This window comes from Ictidomys tridecemlineatus, chromosome 11 (genome assembly GCF_052094955.1).
Source record: "Ictidomys tridecemlineatus isolate mIctTri1 chromosome 11, mIctTri1.hap1, whole genome shotgun sequence".
Lineage (NCBI taxonomy): Eukaryota > Metazoa > Chordata > Mammalia > Rodentia > Sciuridae > Ictidomys > Ictidomys tridecemlineatus.
This window is the reverse complement of record NC_135487.1, coordinates 55,840,744-55,852,724: the sequence shown is the minus strand read 5'-3', so window position 1 is coordinate 55,852,724 and position 11,981 is coordinate 55,840,744. Positions and strand designations below refer to the sequence as shown.

The window sequence follows — 11,981 nt, the reverse complement described above, 5'->3', positions numbered from 1 at the left end:
GCATCTGTCCAAATAAGCAGCTGTAAGTTACACAAATATCTATTCTCAGTAATATTCTTTTAACCAAAACACTTATATATAGGTAGCTCCCCAAAACTCACACATTATAAAAACAAAATTATTCTATAAAACCATAAAGTTGAGAAGGAAGAGAAAAGAAGTTAATGCAGGGGGCAAAAGAGTAATTTTTTTTAAAAAAGGTAGTTATACCACCCCCCCATACAAATAAAGCACCATTCCCAGTGAAGTGAACACCAACATGATTTTAATAGCAATGATAACACTTTTGCATACATTTATTTTGTTTGATAATCCCAGTTTCCTTCAGGAAATGGGGCTGATGTTATCTTTACCCAAGGTCATAGATAAGGAAACCAAGTGTTGAAAGGTAGGAAACATTTCCAGGTTTACAGTGAGTTCAGATTCAAGTTCAGTTTTTCTGATTTCAGTTTTGAGCTCTTGCCACTGCCACATCTATGCTGTGAACCCAGAATGTGGGGCGAAGGGGACAGATTTGTATTGCTTGGTGTTAGGAAGCTATGCCAGCTCTTCTTTTCGAAAAGGCCAAAATACTGTACAAATTTTGGAAAAACAACATGCAAACAGTTTGAAGTCTTTGAACTTCTGGGTATGACACATGTCAGGGCCCAATAAAACTAGTCTCTTCATGTCAGCTGCTAAACCTGGGGACAGAAAATTTTAAGTAATTAACTTAATTTTAGGCTAGATATAATGAAAACTAACAGTTTCCTTTAATTAATGTGACTTTCCTTTGCATTACATTAAGCTTTTTTTCTGACAGCTGCTTGTATTTTGGCTAATGAAATGATTTTATCAATATATTAGATTTGAGTCAGCTTCAGAGAAAACCAAAATAACAATGACTAAAAGAATAAAGAAGGGTATTTCCTTGCTGTTTTTATAAATTCTAGAATTAGGTAGTTCAGGACTGATCTAACTACTTTCTAATTATCAGAGATTAAAGTTACTTCAAGTTGTCCATCTTAGTGTACCGTCTCATGGTCCAAGATGGCTATTTGAGGTCCAATCATTAGCCTGACCGAGGAAGAAAGACAAAAAGAAGGGTGTACCTCTTCTCTTAAAAAAGACTCTCCAAAAAATAAAAAAATAAAAAAATAAAAAAAATAAAAAAGACTCTCCAGAAATCTCATTACTTCTGTTTATACTGTGACCATAAGTTTGTCATTATGTCCACATTTAACTGGGAGAAATTTGGAAAAGCAGTTTTAGTTGGTACCTAGCTAATAATCAGGGCTCTGTTAATTTCTTACTTACTGTACATATAGTGAATTATTTTTTAAAATGTGTTTCCTCTTTATGAGTTATTTTATGGCAGAGAAACTATCAAGGTACTGCCTGAGGTTCCTAGTTATTACATTATTATGAAAAAGAAACGCTAAATTCTAGACAGTTTGCTGTATTGTTTTGTATTTAAAATTAAGCAACAGGCTTTTTAACTTCTTTTAGGCAAGATCCAGTTTCCAAATGGCCATATATTAACTAATGGGACTTTAGTCATTTTTATTTTGATGTTCTCGCCACTAGAGAAATGGGAATGCATTGAGAATTTAGACTCATCATAACCAGTAAATACATATAACTTATACTATATAGTAAGTACTTTGTAATCAGATACAGTTTACAACATTTTTATTGGTTTGAATTGAGATTTTTTAATTCCTAGGATGCTGTCTTTTAAAAAAATTATTTATTTATTCTAATTTGTTATACATCATTGCAGAATGCAACTCATTTCATATTACACACATACAGCACAATTTTTCAAGTCACTGATTGTACACAAAGTATTTTCACACCATTTGTGTCTTCATACATGTACTTAGGGTAATGACGTCTAACTCATTACACCATCATTCCTACCCGCTTGCCACCTCCCTTCTCCTCCCTCTCCTTTGACCTATCTAAAGTTCCTCCATTCCTCCCATGCTCCTCCACCCATAGCCATTATGAGTCAGCATCCTCATATCAAAGAAAACACTTGGCCTTTGGTTTTTTGGGATTGGCTTACTTCACTTAGCATTATATTCTCCAACTCCATTCATTTACCTGCAAATGCCATGATTTTATTCTCTTTTATTGCTGAGTAATATTCCATTGTGTATATATGCCACATTTTTTTATCCACTTATCTATTGAAGGGCATCTAGGTTGGTTCCACAGTTTAGCTATTGTGAGTTGTGATGCTATAAATATTGATGTGCCTGTGTCCCTGTAGTGTGCTGTTTTTAAGTTCTTTGGGTATAGGCTGAGGAGAGGGATATCTGGATCAAATGGTGTTCCATTCCCAATTTTCCAAGAAATCTCCATACTGCTTTCCATATTGGCTGCATCAATTTGCAGTCCCACCAGCAATGTATGAGTGTGCCTTTTTCTCCACATCCTCACCAACACTTCTATTGTTGTTTGTATTCCTGATAGCTGCCATTCTGACTGGAGTGAGATGAAATCTTAGAGTAATAATTTCTCTAATTGCTAGAGATGTTGAACATTTTTTCATATGTTTGTTGATTATATCTTCTTCTGAGAAGTGTCTGTTCAATTCCTTAGCCCATTTATTGGTTGGGTTATTTGTTTGTTTGGTGTTAAGGTTTTAAGTGCTTTATATATCCTAGAGATTAGGTGTGCTTGTTGTAAAGATTTGCTCCCATTCTGTAAGTACTCTATTAAACTCACTGTTTCTTTTTCTTAGAAGCTTTTTAGTTTGAGTCCATCCCATTTATTGATTCTTGATTTTAATTCTTGTGCTATATGAGTCTTATTAAGGAAGTTGGGGCCTAATTCGATATGATGGAGATTTGGGCCTACTTTTTCTTCATTAGGAGCAAAGTCTCTAGTTTAATTCCTAGTAGGACGTTGTCTTATACATAAAAGATAAGTAAGTAATCATGGGTTGCGGTTGAGGCTCAGTGCTAGGCTAGAGCACTCGCCTAGCATGTGTGAGATGCTGGGTTCCATCCTCAGCACCACATAAAAATAAATAAAATAAAGGTATTGTGTCCAACTACAACTATAAAAATATTTTTTTTAAAAAAGATAAGTAATCAATGACTACTAAATTGAACTGACCTCTACTACTAAGTTAAGTTGAATTTAATTGCCTGATATTTGGAAGAACTTTGGTAGCTTTTGCTAGTATCCAATTAATATTCTCATGACAGGGTTATACTGGCTCTGATTTAATTTGATTCTATTGGATGCTTGTGTCTTGTTGCTATGCATGGCAGGGACCACAGGGAATCACCTCTTAGCGAAGTTAAATGTTTTGCCACAGACACTGATCACACCTGCAGCTTCAGGGACCAGGACATTCTCCAGAGTACTCAGATGCACAGAGATTAATCAAATGAGCTCTGACCTGTATGAGTGTGCGTTCTTTTAGGCAAGATCCAGTTTCCAAATGGCCATATATTAACTAATGGGACTTTAGTTAATAAGGAGAATAAGGATGCATGTATCATGGAATCCATTACTCAGTGCAATTACCATATTGATGATGGTTTTTAATCGTATCTAATCCTTCTCAACTATTGATGTGGTAATATACTATAAGAGCGCATTTGATTATTCTCTTTTTATCTGAGCTGTATTTCTTGTGATTTGCCTCTGAAAGCTATGGATAAAATTGCAATGAGACTTTCGATTGGCCTTCTTCGATTTTAATTTTTACAGCAGAACATATCTTCTACCTTTTGTCAGACTTAAATTTGCGTTTTGACATACAGCCCCAGTTTGGAACTAGGATGGCCTTTTTATTAGTTCTCTTGGGCAGTATTTTGGTTTCCTTCCTGATGATCTTTATAATGCATCAAATAGGACAAGAAAAGGCCTTTATTCACTGGTTTACAAAAGTAGATCATGTATTATAATATTTAGCTTCATTGACTGCTATTTAGCTCTGAGAGTCTCTACTTTTGTTAATAGCTAGGGTGAAATTGCATAGTCTAAAACCTAGGCTGTAGTAGAAGTGCAATAAATACTAATTGGAAATGGATACAATTTTATGTATTCAAAATTTTTCTATAGAGAACAAAACATCTTCATAAATCCTTGTTGTCAGCTGCCAGGGCCTAGGAGGTAGGAGAATAGCAGGGTGGGTTCTCAGATTTTGTTCAGTTTGGGTTAACTCAGTCTTTGAGGTAAGTGACCTTATTCTTGGTGGTTTCTCCGGCTCTCTAATCCCTACCAAGATGCATCTGTGTGAGGGAGAAGCTTTCATACTCTCCTGACGATGGCAGTGGAGGGAGGCAACTTGGCCATGTGTAGGTCCTGGTTCCACACTTTGGCTCCTCTGTGGCTTCCCATGGTTGGCTTTGTCTTGCCTGGTTGCTGACAGCTGCTGGTTAAAGCAGTGGACTGCTTCCTTACATGCTTCCTTACATGGCTTGAGCCCTGCGGCCTTGCCTTACAGCCTTGGCCCCACTATCTTCTCTTGGTTGTAGTAGATACCCAGGCTCAGCCACTTCCTTCTAGATACTCTGGGCTCTTCACCCCATAGGAACTGCTTTCTCTGCCAGGATGGCACACTGGCCCTGACCACAGTAGCTTTGCAGCAGTCCCTCTGGTGTTTAGCTTTCCAGTCCCTTCCTTGAGCCCCAGGGAGAGTCCAGCGACACTGGGGGAGATGCAGGGATCCTCACTGGCCTTCCCACTCATGTCCATCAGGGGTGCCAGGGCTCCCGGTGAGGCAGTGTCCTCAGTGGCCCATGGCCATTCCTTCTTTTGAGAGCTTAAGAGGGCTTCCTCTTCTTCCCCTGACTTCTGGGGTTTGATGCTGAGGCAGTTGTGATGGAGAACTAAGGACATCATCTCCCACTTCCCTTCTGATATTGGGGCCTCCTCCTAGCATTAGAAGGACTTTTGTCTGCAAATCACTTTCCAGCAATGATCTTCTCTTTCTGTACCAATGGGAGTTCACGTTCCCATTTTCTGGGCACTGCAACATAGGAGGGCTTCTAGGAGGGAGAGGAAAGGTGAGAGACAGTATTGTTACCAGTACCAGAAAAGATATTAGGAAGGATTCAGAGATTTGGAGAATATTGTTATTGTTTCACCAAAATATCTTTATGATTTTTCTGAACTGTACAACTTCCTTCTTAGCCATCTTTTAAAAAATACACACACAAAAAATGGAGGGCTTGGGATATAGCTCAGTGGTGGAGTGCTTGCCAAGCATGCATGAAGCCCTGGGTTTAATCCCCAGCCCTGCAAGACAGACAGACAGACAAACAAACAAACAAAAACCCATATTTTTATTTTTTTCTTCCTTTAAGCTGATAACTTGTTGAGTTCCCAGGCTATGGTTATTGTTTTATTGGTCCAGCATTTCAAACAGTTAAAATAATTTTGTTATTTAAATCAATAGCTTTGTTATAGTTTCTAATTTAAATCAATTAACATCAAAGCAGACAAGTATCATAGCTAAGCCGCACAGTACTGCATGTCTAGTAAGAACAATTTCCAGTACTCGACCCAATGATTACGTGCACTAATAAGCCTCTGCCCAGCTTAGTTTTTCACAAGACAATAATCAATCCAGGGATCTAGGCTCTTTCAGGAACCAGCCACAGGTGACAGTTTCCCTCCTGGGTTATGGTTGCATCTTCCTGGTTTGGACCCCATAAGGTCCAACAGAGAAACAAATCAACCAAATTCAATGAATGGAGGAGTAGCAAATATGGAGCTGGTCTCTAGAGTACTGTACTGCTAGTATCAAAATTTTTTCTTCCTTTTGCCTGGTTCACCTTTACAGAGCTGGAGAGCACATAAAAGATAAGGCAGGATGTGAATGTCACCAGGTGTGCATGGTTATCACTTGAGCTTAAAGAAAAAATTTCCCTTTCTGCTTATAAAGTACATTCTAAATCCAGCCAGCAAATAGTAACTCGTGCCAGTCTGCGTCAGGCATCATGATGGGTTCCTTGGATTTATGGACTTATTTCTTTTGGATTTATTCCTTTTCAATTTATTCTGATTTGAAAGAGCTAGAAGAAAAGATCAGAAATTCTTTTATTCACCAAATACTTACCAAGTTCATACTTTCTGCCAGGCACTGTGATGTGTGGACACAGAGCATAAACAGGATAGAAATGAAGGCTGCCTCCAAAGAACCTACAATTAAGTGATATTGATATTCAGTAAGTGACTCTGGTTGGATCCACATATCCCCCAATTCTAGCCATATGAAGTTCTATTCCTGTAAGACCAAATAAAAGCACATTCTGGCTGACTCCAGGAGATGCAGTCCCCACCGAATCTTCATGATTCTTGGAAGTTCTTGATGTCCAGCTGTCACTTGGTGGGTTTCTCTCTGGCCCACCGCTCTGCACTGCCACAGGTCCTGCGGCCTCACTCTGGTCTATTTTTCCAGGTATTGTCCTCTCTCCAGGGCGTCACCCCCAGCCTGCCTGTCTCTCCTTTCTGCAAATCTCTGGAGACTCACTGAAGTGCACCAGCTATTTATTTATTTATATATATTATTTATTTATTGTCTACTTTAAAAAATATTTTACTTTCAGTTGACAAATAACAGTTGTATACATCATGTATTTATGAGGTACAATATGATATTTCAGTACATGCTTAATTGGTGGAATGGTTAAATCAAGCGGAGTAATAAATCCACCACCTCTTGTCAGATTCTTTACTGAAAATTCCACTCAGGCAAGTGTGAATGAGGAGGGAGGAAGTGGGAAAAAAAAGACTGAGTGGACTTTAAAACCAGAGATAACTGTTCCTCATGTTTATTGACTTTTCCCTTTCATGGATGTCCACAAATGGAAAATATCTTACCTCTGCTAATATGGAGAGGGAGGGAGGGGAAATTAACTTGGAGAAGTGAAGAGGAGGTTTTTGTGCCATGGGATTTTGGTCTTTGTTTGAAGGATATTATAGGAAAACAACAAGCAATTTTGTGGAAGATTTGTGAGGGGATGTTTGTGTATGTACATGTGTAATAATCAGATTTTCTTTAAAAATAACTATGTTGAGAATGGCTTAGTTGACAACACCAGGAGCATATGCTAGGTTCTGAATGAGCTGGAGCAGTGGTATGTACTGATGTTTTCCCAACCAAAAGTAGATATGTAAAATATCAGAAATTACTTCCTAAGGCCCCAAGATAAAGGAATACTACAGTCCAACTACAAATAATGCTTCCAAAGTGGGAGGTGGTAGAGGCAAGATTAAGGTAATTCTTCCAACAGGCATGTGTGATTATACTCACTGTTGTAAATAAATATACCTGGTAGAATATTTTCATAAAAGTTATTTTAGAAAAGTTCTAGGCAGTACACAGAAAGCTAATGAAGCTCAAGCTTCATAGCCCTTCACTTGCACAAAACTTTTCTAGGTCCTGGACTAAGTTTTATATTCATTTTATTAAAGAGAGTTGCATATTCTTCAGGTCTCACAAAATTTGGAGCCATCTCTATCTTGCATGGATGAAAGTGGGATTTGAATTAACCCTTGCAAGAAAAATTTAGTCTGTGCATATGCCAAAAGGGATAGGATCTGGTTGTGAATGAGGATAACTGTGGGGATAGTGTGTGGGTGCATTGCAGGGAGGTGGGTTGAGCGACTGGTGAGCACCAGGATTACTGAAGTAAGGATTATCTAAGATGCTTGCATTGTTTAGTTATTCAGTTTCTTTGGGATATAAGAAAAAGACTAGCACTTAAGTTAGCTGAAGTAAGATTTTAATGTAATGGAACGTTATAGCTTTGGGTATGTAAGCTGGAGTTAGAGGGCCAAACAGAAACCCATAAATCAATAACTGAAATAAACTGATTTTCATGTCCACCCTCCACAATTATTATACTTATTTTCTCCCTGTTCAATTGGGTTTCCATTACCAATTGCCTATTCTTTCTCTCTACTGTCAATATAATTTCCTAACTTCATAATTGGTTCCATCATGGCTCTGGTCCTGATGCTATCTTCCTCATTTTTCTGACATTTCCAAATTCAGATCTCAAGAGAAGAAATCTCTGCCTTGTCAGCTCATTATTCCTTGACTGGCAAGGTCATGAGTCAGTGGCTAACCTCTATCTTGTGTTTCCATACTTTGTTCAGTCAGGTAAGAATTCGCTATACAGAATCTTTGTAGAAAATCTGGAAACCTGTGACTCTCCCTTCAGCAAAGGTTGCAGACTGGGGAATTTTCCTTTGCAATACCTGTAGGAGGCTAGCATACTAAATATCATATCTAATGTAGTGGATATGATATTTAGTATGCTAGTGTAGTCCCTCAGTGCATCAATAGACAAAGCAGATGAAAATCTCTGCCTTTGTGGGGCTTAGTGATGAGCATTATTTTATTTTCTTTGTCCAAGTGGCCATGTTTATTTATACCAATGGGTTACATTAAGTCATAAGTACCATAACTACTTTGTTGTTTAGAATATCAGTAAAGTTCCTTATACTGCAGTTACATTTTACAGTTACAATATGCAATGTTAGGAGCTCTGTTCAGTTCTTAAGACAGTATTTATAGCAAATACTTTCTGAGCACTCACTTTGTGACATGGTGTCAGATTCTGTTCTCACCACTTCACATACATTAACCCTCTTAGATTCTACCAACAATCTCAAGGGGAATTTGCTACCGTTATCCCTATTTTACTGAGGAGGAAACTAAAGCCCAGCAAATTCAAGTAGCTTGCTGAATGTCTCACAGCTAATCACTAGAGGAGCCAGTATTCTATGTAGATGTATGTTCTAAAGTCTATTGTCTTCCATACCATGTGGCCAAACACAGGATTTTATGAAGGATGGGTAACACCAGAGGCTAGATGTGAAAAGTCACTTTCTAATAGAAGTTGTGTCCAGTCAGAAGGTAAAAAATAAAGGAGACAAATTGGAAATTGGTGATAAAATGGAAAATGGATATTAAAACTAATATCCAAATGAAACATTACGTGTACTCTTCTGATGAAGATTAACTAGTTGAAGAGGAAATGAGAACATTTTTAGCAGTAGAAACATGATGAACTATCTGGAAGTATAGTATCTAAAGATTTTGTGGGATGCTGTGGAGAAACTGATATATTCTTCTTTACAGAGAAGCAACATACAGTCCAAATTTCCCACAAAAGACTGGTTAGACTATAAGGGTATTTAAAAACTCTTACCTTTCATTTACAAAGTATGGGTCAGAATTTAAAAGGGAAGATTTCATACCTCTTCCTTTGTAGCATGAAATCAGATTATATCTGGGATGAGATCCATCTTCAGTGTTGACATTTAGGTTTATTGGAGTCTTGTGAGGAGCCCAGAATGAGAGCAGATGTACCAGGCAATGTTACAGAGAGAGATGTAGTCAGTGTTCCTCACGATACTGAGCCTTGAGCTTTGGAAGTCCAGGAGGCCACTCATACAAGGGGGTTGTTTAATCTTTGACACTTCTCCATGAATTAGGATTTTGACAACCAACCACCATTTGTAATCCTCAAACATTATAATCCTCAAAGTCTTGGTTTGGGTAGTAGTTCTGTTTCTCCAGTTGCTATACCACCCTACCCAATCTTAGTCCAAAAGTGAAACGTCTATTGTCGCCATCTGTGTTTGCCCACTCGTCTTGACTCTTCCTCATTCAAAACTCTCTCTTTCTTCAGCCTTCCATCCCCTTCTCCCAAATATTATTTTTTATATCCTATACCTTCTTATGAAACCTCCAATCTGCTAAATTTCTTTCCCTTTTCTCTGAATTTTTAAAACATCTTCAATCTGTATTATTATGAGGAAACTAATATAACTGTGCTTAAGGTCTATTCTGTTTAGAATAATTATATCTTAGTGTTTTGGAAGGGAAAAGAGACAGAATCCCCTTTAAGGGATTAAGATTCAAACAGAAGTCCTGGATGTCACAGAGCCTACTAACTCTAAAGTCCTTTTGGAGGTGAGGTGAAGCTCTGAGCCCCACAGTAAATGGAGTCAGTTGAGGAGAAGGTTGTCAAATTAGAGAAATCTTGTAGTTGGAGCTTCTCTGAGTCTGCTCAGAGCCATGAGGAGGATCAAGAGAAGGAGAGGCTCTGCCCTCCACTCTGTCTCCCTAGGCAGTGTGAATTCTGAGAAGAGTGATAAGAAAGGAAGGAAACTTTGGAGAATAACGAGGGGAAACCGTTTCTTCTTGTTAGTGTGATATAGTAGGATCCGGAGTAGAAATGAAACCTCACTCCAGAGAGACCAGACGTCAATACTGGCAGTAGATAACATAACAGCTGTACCCATTTCCTTAGAATGTTGATGTGGTTACACATCTCTCTTTGTACCCTCTACTGGATAATTAGTTAACTCATATTTTGTAAAGAAAACAATATTTTTACTCAAACCTAGATCTAGATTTGAGCAAGTTGCTAAACTGCATTGAGTTTTAATTTTTTCATTGATTAAATGGAAATAATGTCTACCCACTTGTAGGTAAGTTATGTAAAAACATTTAAATATTGTTCACTCAAACACCCCATAGTAATTACGTTGCCCTGTGACAGCCCTCTTGTATCCCATCAGTGCCTCAATAGACAAAGCAGATGAAAATCTCTGCCATTGTAGGGCTTAGTGATGAGCATTAGTGACCAAGTCACACATTACAGTTTCACTCTGAGGAATTATCCCTTTCTCTCTCTCCATTTATCCCCCTGCCCTGGCCTTCTACCATAAAGCATTTGATGAAAACTTAAACTCTAGGGTGTTTTCAAATGGACCAAATCTGCAAACATTTTATTGGAACATAAATGAGGAGGCTTGCTATCAGACACAACTTTGCTGCAAACTAGCTCTGTAACTATAAAACAGACTTGGCCTTATAGCCTCATCTGTAAATGAGAAAGCTGGATGGCATAATCTCCAAGGCTCCTTTTAGCTTGAAAGTGTGCAGTTTTGTTTACTCCCACAGGGATTCCCACCCTCTTGGTGGTAGCTGGCCCAGTGCCTAAGAAGGGCTTAGCAGCTCTCAGGATATGCCCTGCAAATTCCAACAAATTAGATGAAGACAATCTTCACCACACTGTTCTTTAGAGTGTGGTTATATGCCATTTTCTATCATTTCTTATTATTTCAATTGTTTCCCCACTAGAGTAGACATTTTTCAAAGCACAAATCCCGAATTACATTATAGATTTTGGTACTGAGATTGGGAAAACTCACTTGTTATTAGAAACCTGGATTTGCATTTCAGCATTCTCCAATTGTCAGAATTGTTCCCTTGAATAGATCAAAATTTGTCCCCATTACTTTCCATGTTTTACTTATTAACTGACCAGTTAATTTCTGTTTTTATCTCATCAAAATATAAAAATTAGTTCATCCCTCATTAGAATGATTTATTCATTCCAGATTAATGGGGTCTCATTATAGTAATGTAAAAAAAAGGGGGGGCAAGTCTGCAAATAAGAGGGCTTAATTTATTGTACAAATCTATCTAGCCTGAGTACAATACCAGGGATGATGGCAAATACTAAGTGACTTATTTGTGCCTCTGTTGCCTTGTATGTCAAATACAGATGATAATTATTAAATGAGTTAATATTGGTGAAGTGTTTAGAGCTTCCTGACAAAGGGAAAGCACTTTATAATTCTGGTTGATTGTTTAGGATGGAGTTGAGAGGAGAAAACAGGAGCATCAGATACATTGCTTCGGGAAACTGGTGGTAAAGGGAAGTGAGAAAGTGGGCTGCACTGACAGGAAGCGGGAGAGGCAAGCAGTCAAGCACAGGTGTCTGTGTGTATTTTGTTTCCCAAGATAAGAGAAGCCTTTCCATGTTTGAAAGTGGATGGAAAGGAGCCAGGGGACAGGAAGTCAGAAGAGGAAGGGAATAGCTACCGGAGCAGGATGATCTGTAACAAGAACATAGGTAATTAGAAGCGAAAAGAGGGAATTCTAGAGTAGTTTTCTCTGTGTTCTTCAAAACATCAAGCTCGTCTTTATAGCATGTCATGCATGC

The 11,981-nt window shown here is 38.1% G+C and overlaps 1 protein-coding gene across 4 annotated transcripts in view; it reads left to right on the top strand.

The window, feature by feature from the left end:
* Ptger3 (prostaglandin E receptor 3) overlaps nucleotides 1–11,981 on the top strand; it is a 200,478-nt gene that overhangs the window by 57,251 nt on the left and 131,246 nt on the right. The gene's annotated exons all lie outside the window — the stretch shown is intronic.